Genomic DNA, 22,596 nt, shown 5'->3' with positions numbered 1-22,596 from the left:
CGTTAAACATGATTGGTTTGCACTGCAATGAGAATCTGAAAAAAATCTAAACAAACAAACAAAAACATAGTAGTTGAATATCTTCCGAACAATCCACTCAAACTGAAAAGAATATATATTCTTCTCAGTAGCCCATGGGATGTTTTTACAACATCAACCACATATTAAGACATAAATCTCAACAAATACAAAGAAATTGTAGTAACAATCAACATTCTATCTGACCACAAAGAGTTAAATCTGAATATCTTCAGAAATAGATACTACAGAAAGTAAATAAACTCACTGAAATTAAACAACACCCTACTGAGTGATAATAATAACAAAAAATAATAAACTGAAAAACTAAGATTGCATGAATGTAAAAATACTATACATATATAATATATGAGTATATATATACACAGAGACGTACACAAATGTATATTAGCGCTAACAACTGAATTAAGAACCCATGGAACGCAATGGACATAGTCCTAAGAAGAAAATTTATAGAATTAAGTACCTACACCAATATCTCAAATTAATAATTAATAATGGACCTGAAGGCCTAAGAAAAACAAGCATAAGTAACACCTGAAAATGACAGACTGGAAGGCAAGATCAAAATCAAGGCTGAAATTGATGACATAGGAGCCACAACAATACCAAAAACAACACAAAGAATCAATAAAATGATGGTTCCGGTCTTTGAATCATCAACAAGGCTGACAAATTGAACTGCTTAGGTTTTTTTGTTTGTTTGTTTTTTGTTTTTTATTCTTTGTGTTTTTTCAAGACAGGGTCTCTCTGTGTAGCACTGGTTGTTCTGAAACTCTCTCTGTAGAATAAGTTGGCCTCAAACAAAGAGTGATCTGCCTCTGCCTCTGCCTCCCAAATCCTGGGATTATTGGTATGGGCCATGACTGTCCAGCTGAACTGCTTAGTTTTTTTTCTTTTGTCTACTTGACACAACCTAGAGTTATCTGGGAAGGGGAAACCTCAAGTGAGAAAATTCCTCCCAAAGATTGGTCTGTATGTAATTATATGTGTCATATTTATGATAAATGGTTGATGCTATCTTTCCTTTATGATGAACGATATAAGTTGTAAACTGAAATAAACCCTTTCCTCCCAATGAGAAACAAATGAGGACACAAATCTTTATCCAAATTCAAAGGAAAGGGAGATAAGAGTCAAATGAATATAATTCGTGAAAGAGAAGATGTTCCAATAGAACATCTTTGAGAACACTAGGAGAAACATAAAGCATAACTCTAAAATAGAGGATGTGTAGAAAGGGAACATTCCTCCACTGCTGGTGGGAGTGCAAACTTGTACAGCCATTTTGGAAATCAATATGGCAGTTTCTTAGAAAATTGGGAATCAATCTACCTCGAGACTCAGTGACACCAATCTTAGGAATATATCCAAAGTTCACTCAATCATACCACAAGGACACTTGATCAACAACTTTCACAGCAGCATTATTTGTAATGCCAGAACCTGAACAACCTAGATTCCCCTCAACTGAAGAATAGATAAAGAAAATGTGGTACTAAGCCGGGCGATGGTGGCGCACGCCTTTAATCCCAGCCCTCGAGAGGCAGAGGCAGGCAGATCTCTGTGAGTTTGACAGCAGCCTGGTCTACAAGAGCTAGTTCCAGGACACACCCCAAAGCTACAGAGAAACCCTGTCTCGAAAAACCAAAGAAAAAAATCAAATCAAAACAAACATACAAACAAACAAACAAAAACGTGATACTTGGGCTGGAGAGATGGCTCAGTGGTTAAGAGCACTAACTGCTCTTCCAGAGGACCCAGGTTCAAATCCCAGCACTCACATGAAAGCTAACAACTGTCTGTAACTCCAGTTCCAGAGGATCTGACACCATCACACCAATGTACATAAAATAAAGAAAGAATTAAAAAAAAACAAAAAGCATGGTACTAGTCTGGCAGTGGTGGCACATGCCTTTAATCCCAGAACTTGGGAGGCAGATGCAGCTGGATCTCTGAGTTCAAGGCCACCCTGGTCTACAAGAGCTAGTTCCAGAACAGGTTTCAAAGCTACAGAGAAACCCTGTCTCGGAAAAAAAAAAAGAAAAGAAAGAAAGAGAGAGAGAGAAAGAAAAAGAAAAGGTGGTACATTTACACAACGCAGTATTACTCAGCTGTCATAAACAATGACACTAGTAAATTTGTGGGCAAATGGATGGAACTAGAAAACAACATTTTGAGTGAGGTAACCCAGGCCCAGAAAGACAAACAAGGTGTGTACTGACACATAAGTAGATATTAGATATAAGGTAAAGGATTATAACCATGCTACAGTCAACAGACAGAGAAGCTAGATGACAAGTAGCATATTCCCTGGTAGTGAGTTAATCTGCTGGTGCAATAGGCCAAACCAAACTGAATTAAAGACCAGGTTTTAATCGGATCAAAGCGTTCCCAGGTGGTTCCTGTAGAAGAGGAGAAATCACAAAGTAATTCTATGGGCTGGACCTTAAATACCCTGTAGGCCTAGTCTTTGAGCGGCTCTGGGGGAGGAGTTTTGCTTTGTGGGCTTTCTTTGGGATGTGTCTGGAATGGAGGCAAGAACTGGAGATCTCAACAAGGAGAGCTCAAGGTGGGCATAAATGGATCTTCCTGGGAAGAGGAACTAGAAGAGATGTCCTGGGTGAACTGGGAGCGGGTGGAAATGGAACTTGAGGGATTGGGAAGGGAGTAGGTGGAGGGGGAGAGTACTGAAAGGGATGACTGGAAAGGGGGGACTTCTAGGGGTCAGCTAGAACCCTGATACAAGGCCAACTCCCATGAATCTACAAAGATGACCAACTGGCCAACTCCTGTAATCAGACTGGTGACTACCTCAATTGTGATTAGAGAACCTTCATCCGTCCAGTAACTGACGGAAACAGATGCATAGACCTGCAGCCAAACATTAGGCCGAGCTCTGATAATCAAGCTGAAGAGAGGGAAAAAGGATTATATGAGCCAGAGGGGTCAAGAACAAACTAAACACAAGAAAACTCACAGAAACCACTACACTGTCTCATAGTAACTCACAGACTATCAACGAACAACCAGCATGTATGAGACTGACCTAAATCTTCTGCATAAAGCTGACAGTTGTGTAGCTTGGTCTATTTGTTGGACTCTTAACAATGGGAGTAGAGGCTTTCTCTAATGTCGGGCTGGCTCTTGGAAATTTATTCCTCGTACTGCATTGCATAGTCAGTCTAAATAAAAGGGGAGGAGCAGAGTTCTAGAGATTCCGTGTCCTCTTCTGGACTTTGAATGCACCAGGTACACATGCAGTGCTTCAAGAGGACCTGAGATCTCTGAAACTCGAACTACAGATAGCTTTGAACTGCTGCAGAGGTCCTGGGTACCACACAAGGCTCCTCTTGACATCTGAGCCATCTTCCCAGTCCCACCTTTCAGGGCATCTGTAGACTTCTCTGCTAAACTCATGTGTCCCTGGGAAATCTTTTAATTGGGAAATTATTATTTACTACTTATATCTCATTGATTGTTTTGGGTATGCTTCAATTATGTACTTTATGTCTTGATTTACCTTTTGTAAGTCATATCCATTTCAAAACTTCTCAATTTCTTTTAGATTTTCCTCAATGGGATATAAGTTTTTTGTTTGATGTATTTATTTATTTTACATCCTGACTGCAGTTTCCCCTCCCTTCACTTCTCTAATTCCCTTTTTTTCTTTTTTTAACCAACTCTAAGGTTTGATCATCTAGCCTCTTTTCATTCAAAGAATTACCCATCTCTTCATCATGATTAATATCTTCCTTATCTTCTTTAAGCACTTTGATAAGTCTCAACTAATGCCCAAGTTACCCAAAATTGAACAAGGATATTTTCCCTTTGTTTATATGTTTTTTTTTCAATATTCTTTTGGATTCAGTCCCGTATTACTTTATCTGAAGTTCTTTCTTCAAGAATCCAGGAATTATAAAGAAAAATACTTGCAAGCAATCTAATACTTATGATTTTGATACTTGAGCTCCCCTTTTCTTTAAGAAACAATGCATAAGCTCAACATAAGGCAAAGCCATCCCTGGTTTCTACCCAATTATTCTCGATCACCTCTTCGATGAGGATTGCAACTTGTCTTACTTAGGTTTTCTGTTGCTTTGAAGAGACACCATGACCATGGAAACTCTTATAAGGGGAAACATTTAATTAGGATGGCTTACCATATCATCCAGGTGGGAAGTATGACAGTGTGCAAACAGACATGGTGCTAGAAAAAGAGCTGAGAGTTCAAAACCCAGATCAGCAGGCAGAAGAAAGAGAATGCTACACTGGCTATGGCTTAAGAATCTGAGACCTCAAAGTGTGCACCCAGGGACACATTTCCACCAACAAGGCCACACCTTACAATAATGCTACTCCCTGTGGGCTTGTGAGGGCCAGCTCAATTCAAACCACCACACTACTCTCTTATCTCTTGCCAACTTCAGGTAGCTTCTCATGGGGCCACTTGTTTATCACTGTAATTGGTGGTAGAACCTGGGAGAATAGAGCCTAACAATGAGGCAGACTAAATTCTAATACAAGAGACAACTTTATTCAGAGCATCAATTTATACCCTAAGGGTTAATTAGAGTCACATGAGTAAACTATGCGATCACAAGGACATGGAAATCACAATGAACAATCAGAAGTACATGGAAAGATCATGTTTTCCTATAGAGACATAGAAACAAATAACTATAAGCAGTTTCAATGAATAATCTGAAGTAAATTCACTCCTATCCATTATACCTGGAAGGGGCATGAAAACATATTCCAAGAACAATTCTGTTTTTGAGGAAACTGAGGTCACAAAACTCTTGCCTAAGGTCACAAGATGGTGTCGGAAGTCCTTCTGTATATGTGTTGCTTTTATTAGTTAATGAATAATGGAAATGGGTTAATTCTAGATGTAAGAGCTAGCTAGCAATATGCTTAAGCTATTGGCCAAACAGTATCATAAATAATATAGTTTCTATGTGATTATTTTGAGAGTATTGGTGGTCAGGAAATGAACAAGCGGCCTCCAACAAGACTTTTTGTCTTGGTTTCTTGTAGGTTTCTCACAAGCACTCAGAATTCTCCTTACAGCACCCCAGTCTTAGACCATGTTCTGGCACTGTATCAATTCACCTATAAAAAGATACAGACTAGTAGACTAGTTTAGAAAATAACATCCCTCCTTTTACTATCTCCTAAAGACATACCTAGATAATTTTAGGGTAAAAGAGTGGAGAAAGATCTTTAAAGCAACTCAGAACAAAAATCAAGCAAGGGTCACTCTTCCAATGTTCAACAAAATAGTTGTAAAATAAAATATAGTTAGAAGAAATTTTTAAATAAAAGGTTACTTCATACTTGAACTATTCATCAAAACATAATTGCCATTTTAAATATATATGCATCAAACAGTAACTCACCCTATTTCACAAAGTAGATACTACTAGATGCAAAACTTGTTCTTTCAATGCAGTAATAGTAGTGAATTCAATAAGGCACTCTTATCTTTAGATGGAATAACTACACAGACACACACACATACAGAGAGAGAGAGAGAGAGAGAGAGAGAGAGAGAGAGAGAGAGAGATAGAGATGATTAAGTGACACCAGAGATTGAGTGGACATAATCAGATATTCAGAACATTCTGCCCAAACACAGAATACACCTATTTTTCAGTAGCCAATAAAAATTAGCCTAAAATAGGTCATATATGAGGACACAAATAAAGTCTCAACAAATACCATAAACTGAAACAAGTCTTTATATTCTATTGTTCTTTGTGGATAAAGACTGAAAAGAAGAATGTAAATTTCAGAAAACATACATACTCATGAGGGCTAAATAACACACTATTGAGTGGTGGATAGGACTTCAAAGAAACCAAGAAGTTATGTCACCTGAAAGAAAATTAGCACACAACATACAAAACTCTATAAATTATAATGAAGGTAGACTTAACAGAGAAATTTGTATCTTTACATACCCATTAGTAAAAATATAAACAGGGGGATAGAAGTGGGCTCAGTGATTAAGAATCCTTCCAGAGAACCTGAGTTTGGTTCCGAAATCCATGTCTGGTGGACCATAGTTCCATATAGTTCCAGCTCTGAGAGTTCCAACACCATTTAAACTAGAGGGGAATAAATAATAAAGAATAAGACATAAAGAAACAAAATATAAAATTTCTAATATGTAAAAAAGTTGGAAACTGATGGTTCTTTGAAAGATGAACATGACTACAAACCCTTAGCCTAATTTTTCAGGAAAACAGATTTAAATTAATAAAATTAGAGCTGAAATGAAAGAGATTTCACTAGACAACAAAGAAATTCAGAGACTCATACATGAAAGGAATGTTTATATACCAATACACAGGAGAATCTACAAGAAATGTATGAATTTATAGAAACATATGACCTACTGGAGTTAAACCAACTGAAATAAATAATTTCAACAGAGCTAGAAAGATGGCTCAGCAATAAAGAGCACTGGCTGTTCTTTCAGAGGTCCTGACTTCAAACCCCAGCCACCACATGATGGCTCACAACCATCTGTAGTAGAGTCTGATGCCCTCTTGTGGCAGATAGAGCACTCATATGTATAAAATCAGTAAATATCTCTTTAAAAAATAATAATAATTTCAACAGAGCTGCATCACGCAATGAAACTGTAATGGTATGAAAACAAGCAAACATGTCCCAAAGGATTCAGTGAAGCACTTTAGCAGGCCTTCAAAGAGGCAATAACCCAGTACTTAGTGAATTATTCTGGAACATAGAAAAGGAAGACTTTTGTATGAAGTCATTATTATCCTGATTTCAAACATAGACAGAAAGAAAGAGAATTACAGTCCAATCTCTTTGGTCAACATGTATGCCAAACTCCTCCATAAAATCCTGACTTCCTAACAGAATTCAAGAACTGATCAGACCAATCAATCTCATCATTCAAGTTGCCTTCATCCGAAGCTGCAGAGATGGCTCTACGTACATAAAGGAATAAATGTAATTCCTCACTTGAACGTGTGTGTCAGAGACAGACATTACACAGTTGTCAAGAACTGCATACAAGTGCCTTTTTTCTTTTCCTTTTCATTTTCTTTTCTTTCTACAAAATTCCAGCTTCCCTTCCTGAAAAATGGCCTGGAGAGACAAGGGATAGAAACAAGTTCAATATATTTGAACTTTGTAAAGCTATATGACAATATTATAACAAACTTTCTGCTAATTAGAGAGAATCTTAAAGCACCTCTGTTAGGATCAGAAATAGAGATTCACCACAAGGATTCACTACAATCGGAACTTGTACTTGATGTCTTAGCTAGTAGTACTGCAATTATCCACAATAATACACCACTCCTGTTTTTGATTCTTCTTTCTTTAGTGTTTTTAGACATGAACTCAATCTAGCCAAGGATAAACATAAATTTATGGCAGTCATCTTTCCTTTCCTCTTTTTCACAAGTATTGAAATTATAAATATCAGCCAGAATGGTCACATGACCTTTAAGAAAAGAAACTGACTGTAGAAAACTGTAAAAGAAATAAACAGACCGAATGAAGGTCAGGAAGGGAGTTAGACATTAGATACTAACACAGAGTAGACGTTCAACAGAGACTTGTTCTGCAATGATGGTGCAAATTTCTAAGGTGAAGATCAATACAGTGTGAGATCTATTTAAAATATATAGAACTAGGGCTGGACAGTTGGCTAAGTGGTTGAGAGTACTTGTTGCTCTTGCAGAGGACCTGGGTTAAATTCCCAGCACCCACATCAGATAGTTCACAACAGTTAACTGTTGCAGGGAGAGGGTCACTTTGTTTGCCCTGCCTATACTTCCTGCCTGGCTACTGACCAATCAGCATTTATTTAAAATATAATTGGCAGAATACAGACAATTATTCCACACCACTTCCCCCTTGAAACACCATAGATTTGTGGCAATAAACACATGACTACACAGCCGGTACCTCGGCCATGAGGTTGGAATCTCAGAAAGCTAAGGAATGGGGCTGGATCCAGCCATTAAAGTCATTGCTTTAATCCTACCCATATTGCTTAGCAAATTAAAGACTCAACTCACATGGTCGAAAAATGAGATATATACAGTAAAAAAAAGATTCAAAGATGAATAAAACCTCTAAATGGTTTACATTGTGCTAAAAATATATGCAGGGTAAAGGTTAAAATCCTTAATAAAAAGAAAAGAAAAAGAGTAGTTGGGTGTGATGTGGTGGTACACACCTTTAATCCCAACACTTGGAAGACAGAGGCAGACAGACCTCTGTGAGTTCAAGGTATGGTGGAGCACACCTTTAATCCCAACACTTGGGAGGCAGAGGTAGACAGACCTTTGTGAGTTCAACGTGTGATGGCACATGCCTTTAATCCCAAAGCTTGGAAGGTAGAAGCAGACAGACCTGTGTTAAATTCAAGGTGTGGTGGTGCATACCTTTAATACCAGCACTTGGGAGGCAGAGGCAGGTGGATCTCTGTGAGTTCAAAGACAGTCTGGTCTACAGAAGGAGTTCCAGGACAGCCAAAGATATACAGAAAACCTGTCTCAAAAAGTAAAAATAAAAGAAATAGAGGTTAAAGTAAAGCCACATAAACATGGATGCCCCAACGGTACAGAAGAACTTTGGGTAACTGTCCAAGCAGTGAGATGTCTCTGTTATTTCTAGAGTTTTGGAAGTTGTTTACAATGCACTTCCTGTTTACTTAGGTAATATTATATTCTTCTGTAGTCTTTGATGGAGTTGAAGAATAGATAGATACTGTTATAGTTTTCCTTTGTTATGATAAAAGATAAAATAGATATAAATATTGTAACTTTAATTCTTGCCTGATACCTATTATATGTAATTTTACTATGTTAAAGTCTTCCTTTTTGTTGAAACAGAAAAGGGGAAATGGTCCTTCTGTCTTTATGTTGCTTTCATTGGTTAATAAAGAAACTGCCTTGGTCTTTTGATAGGACAGAACTTAGGTAGGCAGGGGGAAATAGAACTGAATGCTGGGAGTAAGAAAGCAGGGTGAGAGACACTATGGATCTCCTGCCTGAGATGGACACTGGTTAGAATCTTACCAGTAAGCCACAGTCACATGGCAATACACAGATTAATAGAAATGGGTTAAATTAAGATGTAAGAATTAGCATAAGAAGTTAGAGCTAATAGCCAGTGTTTTAATTAATACAGTTTCTGTGTGGTTATTTCGGGTGTAAGCTAGCTGGGTGACTGGGATGACAAGCAGCCTGCTCCTCCTGTTACAGATAACCATTTGATTCAGGGTATCCTATGTCCTCTTCTGACCTCAGTAGCACCAAACAGAAACATGGTGCACATATATACAAGCGGGCAAAATACTCACTATTTGATGGGCGTAGTCGACCGGTAAGCTAGAATTAACCAGACCAGCTCAATACAACAGATCTATTTTAATAATTGAAAATGGGGAAACTCACACAACTGGGATCCAGCGCACAGAGAGGAGAGAGAGCACACCTGGATTCCCAGATCTTTCTTCCCAGGTGGCCACACCCTAGTCAAATGTGATTGGCTGAACTTCCCCATCATCTCCCCCGTTTTGTCTAAACAAGATCAAACCAAATCCAATACAACTATATAGAATAGGAACAGATACTAAATATAAAATTACAAGCAACAAACAATATTAAGCAAGAAACTATTAGTACTAGTCAACATTCTTTAGAACAGAACAGAGAGAAAGGGGGGGGTTATTAGAGTCGCCAATTATAAGCTATAGTCCTGCCAGTTCAACAATGCCTGTTGACCAGTGAAAAGTCTAGGAATCTAGTAGTTGTCCAGTTCAAGGAACTGGTGTCTCAGCTGGTCTTCAATACATACCAGAATCCCAAAGTAGACTCTAATAAGAGCGAAGGGGTGAATTGCCAGCAAGAGTTAAGAAAGACTATGGATATGAATGTGATTGTCAGTGTGATAAAAATCAGCATCACATTCCAGAGAATGTAGCTAAGAAATCCATGCCTCCTGAAATAACAGTATATGAAAGCAGATTGTGTATAAAAAAAACATAATTAGTCATACAAGCATTTTCACATGTGTACCTCAGAGATCAAGCTAGAGGAAAATTCTGAATACAGAGATACTGTGGCAAAAACCTTTAAGCATCAGAAACATTGGAAAGGTATCAATCATTCTGAATCATATTAGATACCTAAAACATCTACTAGAGAGAAACCATATAAAAAAAATCAACAATGGAATGAAGCCTGTAGAATCATCTTTCTGATCAGTCTCATGAAAGAACTTACAACTGGAAATAAACTCAATGAGACCATCTTATAAAGATTTACAAATGGCCAGCTAGATGTAGGAATCCATACAAGAATGAAATCATTTGTGTGTAAGCATCCTGTAGGAGCCTTTCTTGATTGCAGTGGAACCAGCAACCATGAAAAGTCATATTAAAAGCTGGACGGTAGAGACGCACAATGGCTTATCCATGTGATTGCCAGGAGTATGGGAAAACTTCCAAGAGCTCAGAAAGTCATTAAATTATTGAGAGGCACAGGCAGAGCCATCATGGACCTCAAGGTTATCAAAAAATCTCTATCATCAGTAGTTAGGACAGCACCTATATTCTCCAGGATGTCTCCGCCCCAGAGGTTTCTAGGTACCACAGAAATAATAGGGTGAATGGCTTCCTTGTTGGCATCAAGGTCTCTCCGATGGATGGAATGGGTGGAAACTTTTGAATCTTGTTGGCCTCCTATTCCACTAATGGGAGGCACAGGAATAAATTTCCAATGGAGGAAGTGGAGTGCTTCCATTTCTGTTAATACGGTGACATCACACCCATGTTAATCAAGCGTCCAAGAGCTTGAACAACAAGCTAGTTGGTCAACATTGGGTGTCATGGAAAACTGGGCAATGTCCAATTGATTTTTAGATTACCAGCTCCTCCTCTTACTGGTGCAGCTGAGGAGTGCCCTGCCTAGAGTTTAAAGGGGCAGGTACACCAGCAGATTGTGACGTGCAATCCTTGGCCCAATGAAAACCCTTATTGTATCTAGTGCTTCAGGTGCTAGGTTTTGCCCCGGTGCAGTCATGCCATAGATAGCCTGGTTTGCTGCATCCCCAGCAACATCAATCTACTTGACCAGCCTTGGATGTGTTGTGGAAATGCTGACTGTCTGCAAGAAGGGCATCCAGGGAAGTGGTGAGGGCAGTGATGGGAACATTACAGGTGTCAAGATCTCTTGTGGCCAATACCCACTTGTGAAAGTCCTTATTGCAGACCACTGTGACAGCATTATGGGCTGGACATTCCCAAAACATGACTGATGGATAGGATGAACAAAGTTCCTCATCCAGCGAGCATGTCAAGGGTCACTGGAAAATTGCTTAAGAACGTCAGCTTTCTCTTGATCCTTGTAAGCTGATTTCAAACTAAGAAAAGTGACTAGTTTCTGCACAGCATTGAGCAGATGATAGCACCCAAAGTTAGTCTGTATTGCATTGTCCATTGAGAAAAGACCTGTCCATTAGTCATAGCTTGGCCCTCAAGTCTATTACCAAAAGGTTTCTAACCTGGCCTTCAGAGTTCTTAACATATGTAGGCTATGGGACTCTCCAGCATACTTCTGCAATCTTATTCAAATGCCAGGAGAACTTTTTATTGATTTTCTCACACGTGTCAATGAGGAAGTAGAGTGGAGAGTAGACCTGGACCCCACTAGGGAAATGATAGTCAAACACTTGGTTTGTGGACAAGGCATAAAGCAGCTTTATCCAAGTTTATCTCTTCCTTAGGAATAATTCTATTACAAACTGACCATGAGTTTAACATTGATTTCACAAAAGGTGAAATCATGCCATGTGAGAGTATCACTTCCATGAATCTCCTTAAGTCTAACATTGGCACAGGCATACAGTTAGCTCTTTTAGAGTCTCTATCATATGGCAATTCCTGTATGGTTACTGGATATATTAAAATTGGGTTTTGAGAACCTTAGGCTGTTATTCCCTAACCTTAGAATTCAACGGTGAAATTGATTCTCCATTCAATTCCTCATCTGTACATGAATCTCTCAATGGTCTGTTTTATTAAGTTTTTCCAATGCTTATATCTTAGCAGTCAAACCAAACAACTTTTTAAGAGAAAACCAAGATTTATCAAAACAATAAGGATTATCAAAATGATAACTAGCAGTATGTCTATCCAAGTTAAGTTGATTATTCCTTCATTTAGTAGTTCCATTTTCAAAACATATACTACATAATCATACAGAGACATAACTTTCTGTGCTGTAATTTTGCCTCTTATTTTTTTTAACATGGGAAAACCTCTCCCTTTTAACTAATTCCTCCCTTAAAAATTTCCAATTTTCTCACTAAATCTACTGATGATGACGAAGATGTGAGGCTTATTGCTGCTCCACAGAACAGGAAAAGCTTGACAGATGTTCAAGGCAGCTACCTAGTTTGGGTGCAGCCCAACAAGAAGGTTCCTGGAAAGTCCACCAGGAGAGAAAAAAGGAAAATCTACCATAAGAGGGGTGAGTGTGCTCCTGACCCACAGCAGAAGCCCAGAAATGGAGCACAGACATTCCCTGACTCCCTTAACTTCCTGGTCATTCTGCAGGGGCTGCTCCACCCTGCTCCACCCTCTCTCCTCCTATCCTGCTCCAGCTTTCACCCAGGAACCCCTTCCCTTCTTCCTCCCTTTCTCAGGGCCATAAAATCCCCCAGCTCAGCCTGTTTGGGGGGCTGGGACAGGGTGGTGAGGGCAACCAGGCAGGCGAGAGTTCCTTTGTTTCAATAGCCTGCATGCATGCAGCAAGGTAGACCTTTTGTCAGTGAGATCCCTGACCAGCAAGAGGCACTGATCCTGCAGCAGAAGATCCATCAGAGGGGTGAGTGTGCCCCTGAAACATGGCAGAAGCCCGGCAACAAAGCACAGACATTCCCCGACCCCCTTAACTCCCTGGTCATTCTGCAGGGGCTGCTTCACCCGGCTACGCCCTCTCTCCTCCTATCCCACTCCAGCTTTCACCCAGGAACCCTTCCCTTCTTCCTCCCTTTCTCGGGGCCATAAAATCACCCAGCTTGGCCTGTTTGGGGGCTGGGACAGGGTGGTGAGGGCAACTGGGCAGGCGGGAGTTCCTTTGTTTCTATAGCCTGCTGGCAGCAAGGTAGGTCTTTTGTCAGTGAGTTCCCTGGCCAACAAGGGAACCTGACCCTGTACCAGAAAATCCATTGGAGAGCATCTGAAGGAAGAGATGGGCAGGCGCCAAGGCAAGAATTCCTCCAACAATCTGAAAAACAACATGAAAACACCAGAACCCAGCAATCTTACAACAGAAGGACTTGAACACCCTAATCCAGAAGAAGTGGGGAAAAAAGTGACATTATGAAAATGATAGAATCCCTTAGACAGGATATGAATAACTCCCTTAAAGAAATGGATGAGAAGTATAACAAAAAGTTTGAAGAAATGAGTAAATCCATAAATGATACCCTGGGAAACCAAGAAAAAACAATCAAACAGGTAATGGAAAGAGTTCAAGAATTTAAAACTGAAATGGAGGCAATGAAGAAAACACAAACTGAGGGTCGGCTGGATATGGAAAATCTAGGTAAATAAACAGAGATTACAGAAACAAGCATAACCAATAGAATACAAGAGATAGAAGAACGACTCTCAGATTCTGAAGACACCATAGAGAAAGTAAACGCTCTGATCAAAGAAAACAGCAAATCCAACAAATTCTCATCACAAAACATTCAGGAACTGTGGGACACAATAAAAAGACCAAACCTAAGAATAATAGGGGTAAAAGAAGGAGAAGATCAAAGGCCCAGAAAATATATTCAACAAAATTATAGTAGAAAACCTTCCAAACCTAAAGAATGATATTCCTATGAAGGTTCAAGAAGCATACAGAACACCGAATAGACTGGATCAAAAAAAAATCCCCTCGCCATATAATAATCAAAACACAAGACATACAGATTAAAGAAAGAATATTAAGAGCTGCAAAGGAAAAAGGTCAAGTAACTTATAAAGGTAAACCTATCAGACTTATACCGGACTTCTCTATGGAAACCATGAAAGACAGAAAGTACTGGGTAGAGGTACTGCAGAAACTAAGAAACCATGGATGCAAGCCCAGACTACTATACCCAGCCATGCTATCATTTAATATCAATGGAGAAAACAAAATATTCTAGGATAAAAAAAATTAAACAATACGTAGCCACAAATCCAGCCTTACAGAAAGTAATAGAAGGAAAATAACAACCCAAGGAATCCAAAATAGCCAACACTGCCTACAATAACTCAGACATCTAGCAACCCTTCACAAGCACAACTCAAAGAAGGGAAACACACAAACTCTATTACCCAAAAATAAATAAATAAATAAATAAATAAATAAATAAATAAAATAACTGGAGTCAACAACCACTGGTCATTAATATCACTTAATATCAATGGACTCAATTCACATATAAAAAGGCAAGACTAAGAGAATGAATACGAAAACAGGATCCAACATTCTGCTGTTTACAAGAAACACACCTCAAACACAAAGACAGACATCTACTCAGAGTAAAGGGTAAGGAAAAGGTTTTTCAAGCAAACAGACCTAAGAAATAACTGGGTGTGGCCATTCTAATTTCTAACAAAATTGACTTCAAACCAAAATCAATCAGAAGAGATGGAGATGGACATTTCATACTCATAACAGGAACAATTCATCAGGAGGAAGTCTCAATCCTGAATATCTATGCCCCTAATATAAAAGCACCTACTTATGTAAAAGAAACACTTCTAGAACTCAAGGCAGTCATCAAACCACACACACTAATAATAGGAGACTTCAACTCACCTCTCTTACCAATGGACAGGTCAATCAGAAAGAAACCTAGCATAGAAATAAGAGAATTAATGAAGGTAATGAATCCAATGGACTTAACAGATATCTATAGAACATTCCACCCAAATAGGAAATAATATACCTTCTTCTCTGCAGCTCACGAAACCTTCTCAAAAATTGACCACATACTAGGTAACAAAGCAAACTTCCACGGATACAAAAAAATATTAGTAACCACCTGTGTCTTGTCGGATCACCATGGATTAAAGTTAGAATTCAACAACAATGCTACCCCCAGAAAGCCTACAAACTCATGGAAGCTGAACAGTCAACTACTGAATCACCCCTGGGTCAAGGAAGAAATAAAGAAATTAAAGTCTTCCTTGAATTTAATGAAAATAAAGACAACATACTCAACTATGGGACACTATGAAAGCAGTGCTAAGAGGAAAGTCCATAGCACTTAGTGCCCAATTAAAGAAAATGGAGAAAGCACACATTGGAGACTTAACAACACACTTGAAAGCTCTAGAAAAAAAAGAAGCTGATTTACCCAGGAGGAGTAGAAGACTGGAAATAATCAAATTGAGGGCTGAAATCAACAAAATAGAAATACAGAAAACAATCCAAAGAATCAATGAAACAAAAAGCTGGTTTTTGGAGAAAATCAACAAGATTGACAAAACCCTAACCAAACTAATCAAACGGCAGAGAGAGAACATGCAAGTTAATAATATCAGAAATGAAAAGGGGGACATATCACAGACACAGAGGAAATTCAGAGAATCTTTAGATCTTACTACAAAAGCCTGTATGCCACAAAATTGGAAAATGTAAAAGAAATGGACTTTTTTTGGATAAGTACCATATACCAAAGTTGAACCAAGACCAGGTGAACAATATAAATAGACCTGTTAGTCACAAAGAATTAGAAGCTGTTTTCAAAAACCTCCCTACCAAAAAACGCCCAGGACCAGGTGGTTTCAATGCAGAATTCTATCAGAATTTCCAAGAATAGCTAATATCTTTACTCCTTAATGTATTTCACAATATAGAAACAGAAGAGTCATTGCCAAATTCTTTTTATGAAGGTACAGTTACCCTGATACGAAAACTACACAAAGACACAACCAAGAAAGAGAATTACAGGCCAATCTCACTCATGAACATCGACACAAAAATTCTCAATAAAATACAGGCAAACCGAATCCAAGAACACATTAGAAAAATTATCCAATATGACTGAAAGAAAAAAATCATATGATTATTTCATTAGATGCTAAAAAAACATTTGACAAAATTCAACACCCCTTTATGATAAAGCTGTTGGAGAGATTAGAGATACAAGGTTCATACCTAAATATAATAAAAGCTATTTACAGCAAGCCGACAACTAACATCAAATTAAATGGAGAGAAACTCAAAGACATTCCACTAAAATCAGGAACACGACAAGGCTGTCCACTGTCTCCATACCTCTTCAATATAGTACTTGAAATTATAGCAATACCAATAAGACAATATAAAGGGATCAAGGGGATTCAAATTGGAAAGGAAGAAGTTAAACTTTCATTATTTGCAGATGATATGATAGTGTACATAAGTGACCAGAAAAACTCTACCAAAAAATTTCTACAGCCGATAAACACCTTAAGCAATGTGGCAGAATACAAGATCAACTCCAAAAAATCAGTCTCCCTCCTATACACAAAGAATAAATAAGCAGAGAGGGAAATCAGAGAAGCATCACCCTTCATGATAGCCACAAATAGCATAAAATATCTTGGGGTAACTCTAACCAAGGTAGTGAAATGTAACATGAGAAGGCCAGGCTTGCTTGTTTGTATTTTTCTGTCCTGCCCAGCCCCCGACAACCGGCAAGCCCAAAGAAAACCACACAAAGATCTCTATTAGTTATAACGCTGATTGGCCCGTTAGGTCAGGCTTCTTACTGGCTAACTCTCACATCTTGATTAACCCATTTTTCTGATCTATGTTAGCCATGTGGCTCAGTACCTTTTTCAGTGGGGCAGCTCACATCCTGCTGCTTCGGTAATCTGGGAAGGAGTGGGAGTAATCAGCTTTCTCCCCAGAATTCTCCTGCTCTCCTTGCATCATTTCCAGTTCCTGTCTGGTTTCCCCACCTACACCTCCTGCCTGGCCAATCAGCGTTTATTTAAAACATGAATGACAGAATACAGACAATTCTCCTGCACCAGTGAAAGACCTATCTGACAAGAATTTTAAGTCCTTGAAGAAACAAAATGAAGAGGATACCATAAAATGGAAGGATCTCCCTTGCTCTTGGATTGGGAGGATCAACATAGTAAAAATGGCAATTCTACCAAAAGCAATCTATAGATTCAATGCAATCCCCATCAAAATCCCATCAAAATTTTTCACAGACTTTGAGAGAACAATAATCAACTTTATATGAAAAAACAAAAAAACCCAGGATAGCCAAAACAATCTTATACAATAAAGGAACTTCTGGAGGCATTACCATCCCTGATTTCAAACTCTATTACAGAGCTACAGTATTGAAAACAGCTTGATACTGGCATAAAAACAGAGAAGTCGACCTATGAAATCGAATAGAAGACCCAGATATTAACCCACAAACCTATGAACACCTGATTTTCGACAAGGGAGCTAAAAGTATACAATGGAAGAAAAAAACCATCTTTGACAAATGGTGCTGGCATAACTGGATGTCAACCTGTAGAAGAATGAAGGTAGATCCATATCTATCACCATGTACAAAATTCAAGTCCAAATGGATTAAAGACCTCAATATTAATCTGACCACATTGAACCTGATAGAAGAGAAAGTGGGAAGTATTCTACAAGACATGGACACAGGAGACCACTTCCTAGGTAGAACCCTAGTAGCACAGACAATAAGAGCAACAATGAATAAATGGGACCTCCTGAAACTGAGAAGCTTCTGTAAAGCAAAGGACACTGTCACTAAGACAAAAAGGCTCCCTTCTGACTGGGAGAAGATCTTCACCAACCCCTCATGAGACAAAGGTCTGGTTTCCAAAATATGCAAAGAACTCAAGAAAATAGACACCAAAACTCTAATTAACCCAATTAAAAAATGGGGTACTGAACTGAACAGAGAATTCTCAACAGAAGAACTTCGAATGGCCAAAAAACACTTAAGGTCCTACTCAACCTCCTTAGCGATCAGGGAAATGCAAATCAAAACAACTTCGAGATACCATCTTACACCTGTCAGATACACCAATGATAGCCTATGCTGGAGAGGATGAGGAGTAAGGGGAACACTCATCCATTGTTGGTGGGAATGCAAACTTGTGCAGCCACTTTGGAAATCAGTGTGGCGGTTTCTCAGGAAACTGGGAGTCAACCTACCTCAGAACCTAGCAATTCTACTCTTTGGAATATACCCAAGAGATGCACTATCATACTACAAAAGCATTTGTTCAACTATGTTTATAGCAGCACTATTTGTAATAGCCAGAACCTGGAAACAACCTAGGTGCCCCTCAATAGAAGAATGGTTAAAGAAGGTTTGGAACATATACGCATTGGAGTTTTACTCAGCAGTAAAAAAACAATGACATCTTGAATATTGCATGCAAATGGATGGAAATAGAAAATGCTTTACTGTGTGAGGTAACCCAGACCCAAAAAGAGGAATATGGTATGTACTCACTCATAAGTGGATTCTAGCCATAATTAAAGGACATTGAGCCTATAATATGTGATCCTAGAGAATCTAAATAAGAAGGTGAACCCAAGGAATATCATATAGTCATCCTCCTGGATATTGGAAGTAGACAAGATTGCCAGGCAAAACTTGGGTGCACGGGGGTGTGGGGGTGGATGTAAGGGGAGATGGGTAGAGGGAAGGGAGAAGGGGAGGATTTGGGACAGCTTGGGGGAATGGGATGGGTGGGATGGAGGAAGGATGGATATGGGAGCAGCGAAGTAAATATCTTAATTAAGGGAGCCATTTTAGGGTTTGCAAGAGACTTGATTCTAGAGCGGTTCCCAGGTCCAAGGAGAGGTCCCCAGATTGTTCCTTGGGCAGCAGAGGAGAGGGTGCCTGAACTGGCCTTGTTCCATAGCCACACTAATGAATATCTTGCATATCACCATAGAACCTTCATCTGATGATGGATGGAGATAGAGGCAGAGACCCACATAGGAGCACTGGATTTAGCTCCCAAGGTCCAAATGAGGAGCAGAAGGAGGGAGAACATGAGCAAGGAAGTAAGGACCACGAGGGGTGCGTCCACCCACTGAGACAGTGGGACTGATCTAATGGGAGCTCACCAAAGCCAACTGGACTGGGAGTGATGGAACATGTGATCAAACTGGACACTCTGAATGTTGCTGGCAATGAAGGCTGACTGAGAAGCCAAGGACAAAGGCACTGGGTTTTGATTCTACTGCATGGACTGATTTTGTGGAAGTCTGGTTTGTTTGAATGCTCACCTTTATAGACCTGAATGGAGGGGGGAGGACCTTGAACTTTCCTCGGGGCAGAGAACCCTGACTGCTCTTAGGATAAGAGAGGGAGGGGGAGGAGGAGAGGGAGGAGGAAAAAGGGAGACAGGGAGGAGGTGTAAATGTTTAATAAATAAATTAATTAATTAAAAAAAGGAAAATCTAAGCGATAGTGTTTTGACTCCAGCAACATGTAGCTCTGGCCTATGCCGGTGGTTGCAATGCCACAGGCAAATAGAATTTTTCATTTTTTCATACCTCCAAAAGTTGGGCACCAGATGTCACATGAATAATAAAAACAATATTGAGGTTCAAGCTGAAGATCAGAAAAGCAAAGCAGCCAAGATACTAAAGAGTTTTTAACTCTATCAAGGCCCAGACAAACAAGGGGTTGAACCTACTCTCAGCATGACTATAGACTGCAATGCTCCTCTCCAAATCTCAGACTGCAGTGAGCTCTTGTCTTCCCCTGCCTTATATGCCTCTCTCCATCCAGCTATACCACTCCTGTCTCTACCTCCCTAGTGCTGGAAATAAAAGCATTAGAGTCCCAAGTGCTAGGAGCTCCATTATGTGAATTCTAATTCTCTTTTAGACTAACTCAGTCTTGTTTTGCCAGACTCAGGCTAAACTCAGACTCAGGGTGGCCTTGAGTCATTGGATTAAAGGTGTGTGCCACTACTTTCTGGCCACTAGCAGCATAGATTTACACCCTGATCTTCAGGCAAACTTTATTTATTAAAACAGAAATAAAATATCACTATGCCTATAAACACCTGATATTTGACATGGAGGCCAAAAACGTTTACAATAGATAAAAGAAAACATCTTCAAAAAATGGTACTGGCATAACTGGATATCAATATGTAGCAGAATGCAAATAGATCCATATCAATCCCCATGAACAAAACTAACATCCAAATGAGTAAAAGACCTCAACATAAATTCATTTACAATGAGCGATATAGAAGAGAAAGTCAGGAGAAGCCTTGATTACATGAACACAGGAGATTCCCTTCCTTAATATTACACTAGTAGCAGAGACACTGAAAACAACAATTAATAAATGGTACCTCCTGAAACTGAGAGGCTTCTATAAGGCAAAAGATATGGTGAATAAGACAAAAGGACAGTGTACAGAATGAGAAAATATCTTCACCAACCCTGTATCTGACAAAGGGTTGATCTCCAAAATATATAAAGAACTCAAGACTCTAGATATCAAAATACCAAATAATCCAATTAAATATAGGATACAGATCTAAACAGAGAATTTTCAAAAGAAGAATTCCAAATGACCAAAAAAGTTATGGAATTATTCAACATCCTTTGCCATTAGGCAAATGAAAATCAAAATGAGTCTGAGATACTATCTTACATCTGTCAGAACGTCTAAGATCATAAACACTGACAACAGTTCATGCTGGAGAGAATGTAAAGTAAGAGGATCATTCCTCCACTGCTGATGGGACTGCAAACTTGCACAGCATTTTGGAAATCAGTATGGTGGTTTCTCAGAAAATTAGGACTCAATCTACCTCAAGACTCCCACAATATAACTTTTGGGCATATAGCCAAAGGAGGCACATTCATACCACAAAGATATTTGTTCAACTATGTTCATAGAAGTATTATTTGTAATAACTCAAAACTGGAAACAACTTAGATGCCCCTAAAAGAATGAATAATGAAAATGTGGCACATTCACACAATGTAGTAATACTCTGCATTAAAAACAAGGACATCTTGCAATTTGCAGGCAAATGGATGGAGGTACACAAAACCATCCTGAGTGAGGTAAGCTAGCCTCAGAAAGAAAAACATGGTGTATGTTGATATTAAACATAAGGTAAAGGATAACCAGGCTACAATTCACAACCTCAAGAAATCGAATAAAAAGAACCAAAAGAGGGATATACATGGAGGATCCCAGGAAAGGAAAATAGTTAAGATCTACTTACTGAACATGGAAGGGAAGAAGAAGGGAAGGAATGTGGGATGGCCATATGAGGACTTGAGATGGCTGAGTTGGGGGAGACATGGAGAGAGTTATCTTGATAGAGCAAGCCATTATGAGGTGAGGGAGAAACCAGGTGCTAGGGAAATTGCCAGGAATTCACAAGGATGACCTCAGCTATGACTCCTAGAAATAGTGGAGAGGGTACCCGAACTGACCTTCTCTATAAACCAATTGATGACTACCATAATTGTCATCATTGAACCTGCATCCAGTAACTGATGGAAGCAGAAGCACAGACACAGAGCTGAGCACGGATCTGAGCTCCTGGAGATTAGTTGAAGAGAAGGAGGAGAGATCATATGAGCAAAGGGCAACAAGATCACCACTGAGAAAAACACAAAGACAGGTGACCCAACTAGTGGTAGCTCATTTACCCAAGATTGACTGTTAGGGAATCTACATGGGGGCCAAACTAAGTCCTCTGAATGTGGGTGACAGTTGCGTCTTGTTCTGTTTAGGGAACCCATGGCAGTGGGACCAAGACTTACCCTGAGTACATGAATGGGCTTTTTGGAGCCCATTCCCTATAGTGGAACTGAAAAACTCTAGGACAACTCTGAGGCCATTTCTGAGACCTCTTGGCATTCAGTTCCCTCCCCTGGGAACCAGGAACCTGAAAGTCACCCACACCTCCACTGGAGCTTTGGGTACTTACCTAGGAATTCTCCATCCCCTTTGTAGTTTTTCTTCAATAGACTCAGTTCAGGCCCTGGAACTGGGGCAAAACGACCTGCAGATGACCTGCAGGTGTTTCTCCTTGTTCAACCAACCCAGCAATCGCCATAGCAACAACCTCTGAGTTCTCCCCCCTTGTTTCTATGGCTTTTTGCTTTAAAAGTAGCCTATACCACCTATTCGGGGTCGTTGGCTTGAACGCTGTGTCACCCTGTCACGACAGAATTAAAATCCTCATGCTTTTACATCAACTATGGTGTGAGAGTGATCTCTTGGGGAGACTCCTCCTCAGTGATTGGACTTCAGGGTCCAACAGAACAACTTGCTCAGCCTTATACAGGGAGAGGATATTGGTCCTGCCTCAAATTAGTATGCCAGACTTCATTTTCTCGCAAAGGGAGGCCTTACAAACTCTGAGGAGTAGATGGGAATAGGATGAGCAGAGGTACGTAGTGGAAAAAGGGAAGGGAGTGGGAACTGGAAATGGTATGTAAAATGACAAAACATTAAAGAAAAAGAGATTGAGGAGGA

This window comes from Myodes glareolus, chromosome 6 (assembly GCF_982192425.1).
Source record: "Myodes glareolus chromosome 6, mMyoGla1.1, whole genome shotgun sequence".
In the NCBI taxonomy this organism is placed as follows: Eukaryota; Metazoa; Chordata; class Mammalia; order Rodentia; family Cricetidae; genus Myodes; species Myodes glareolus.
This window is presented reverse-complemented; position numbering follows the sequence as displayed.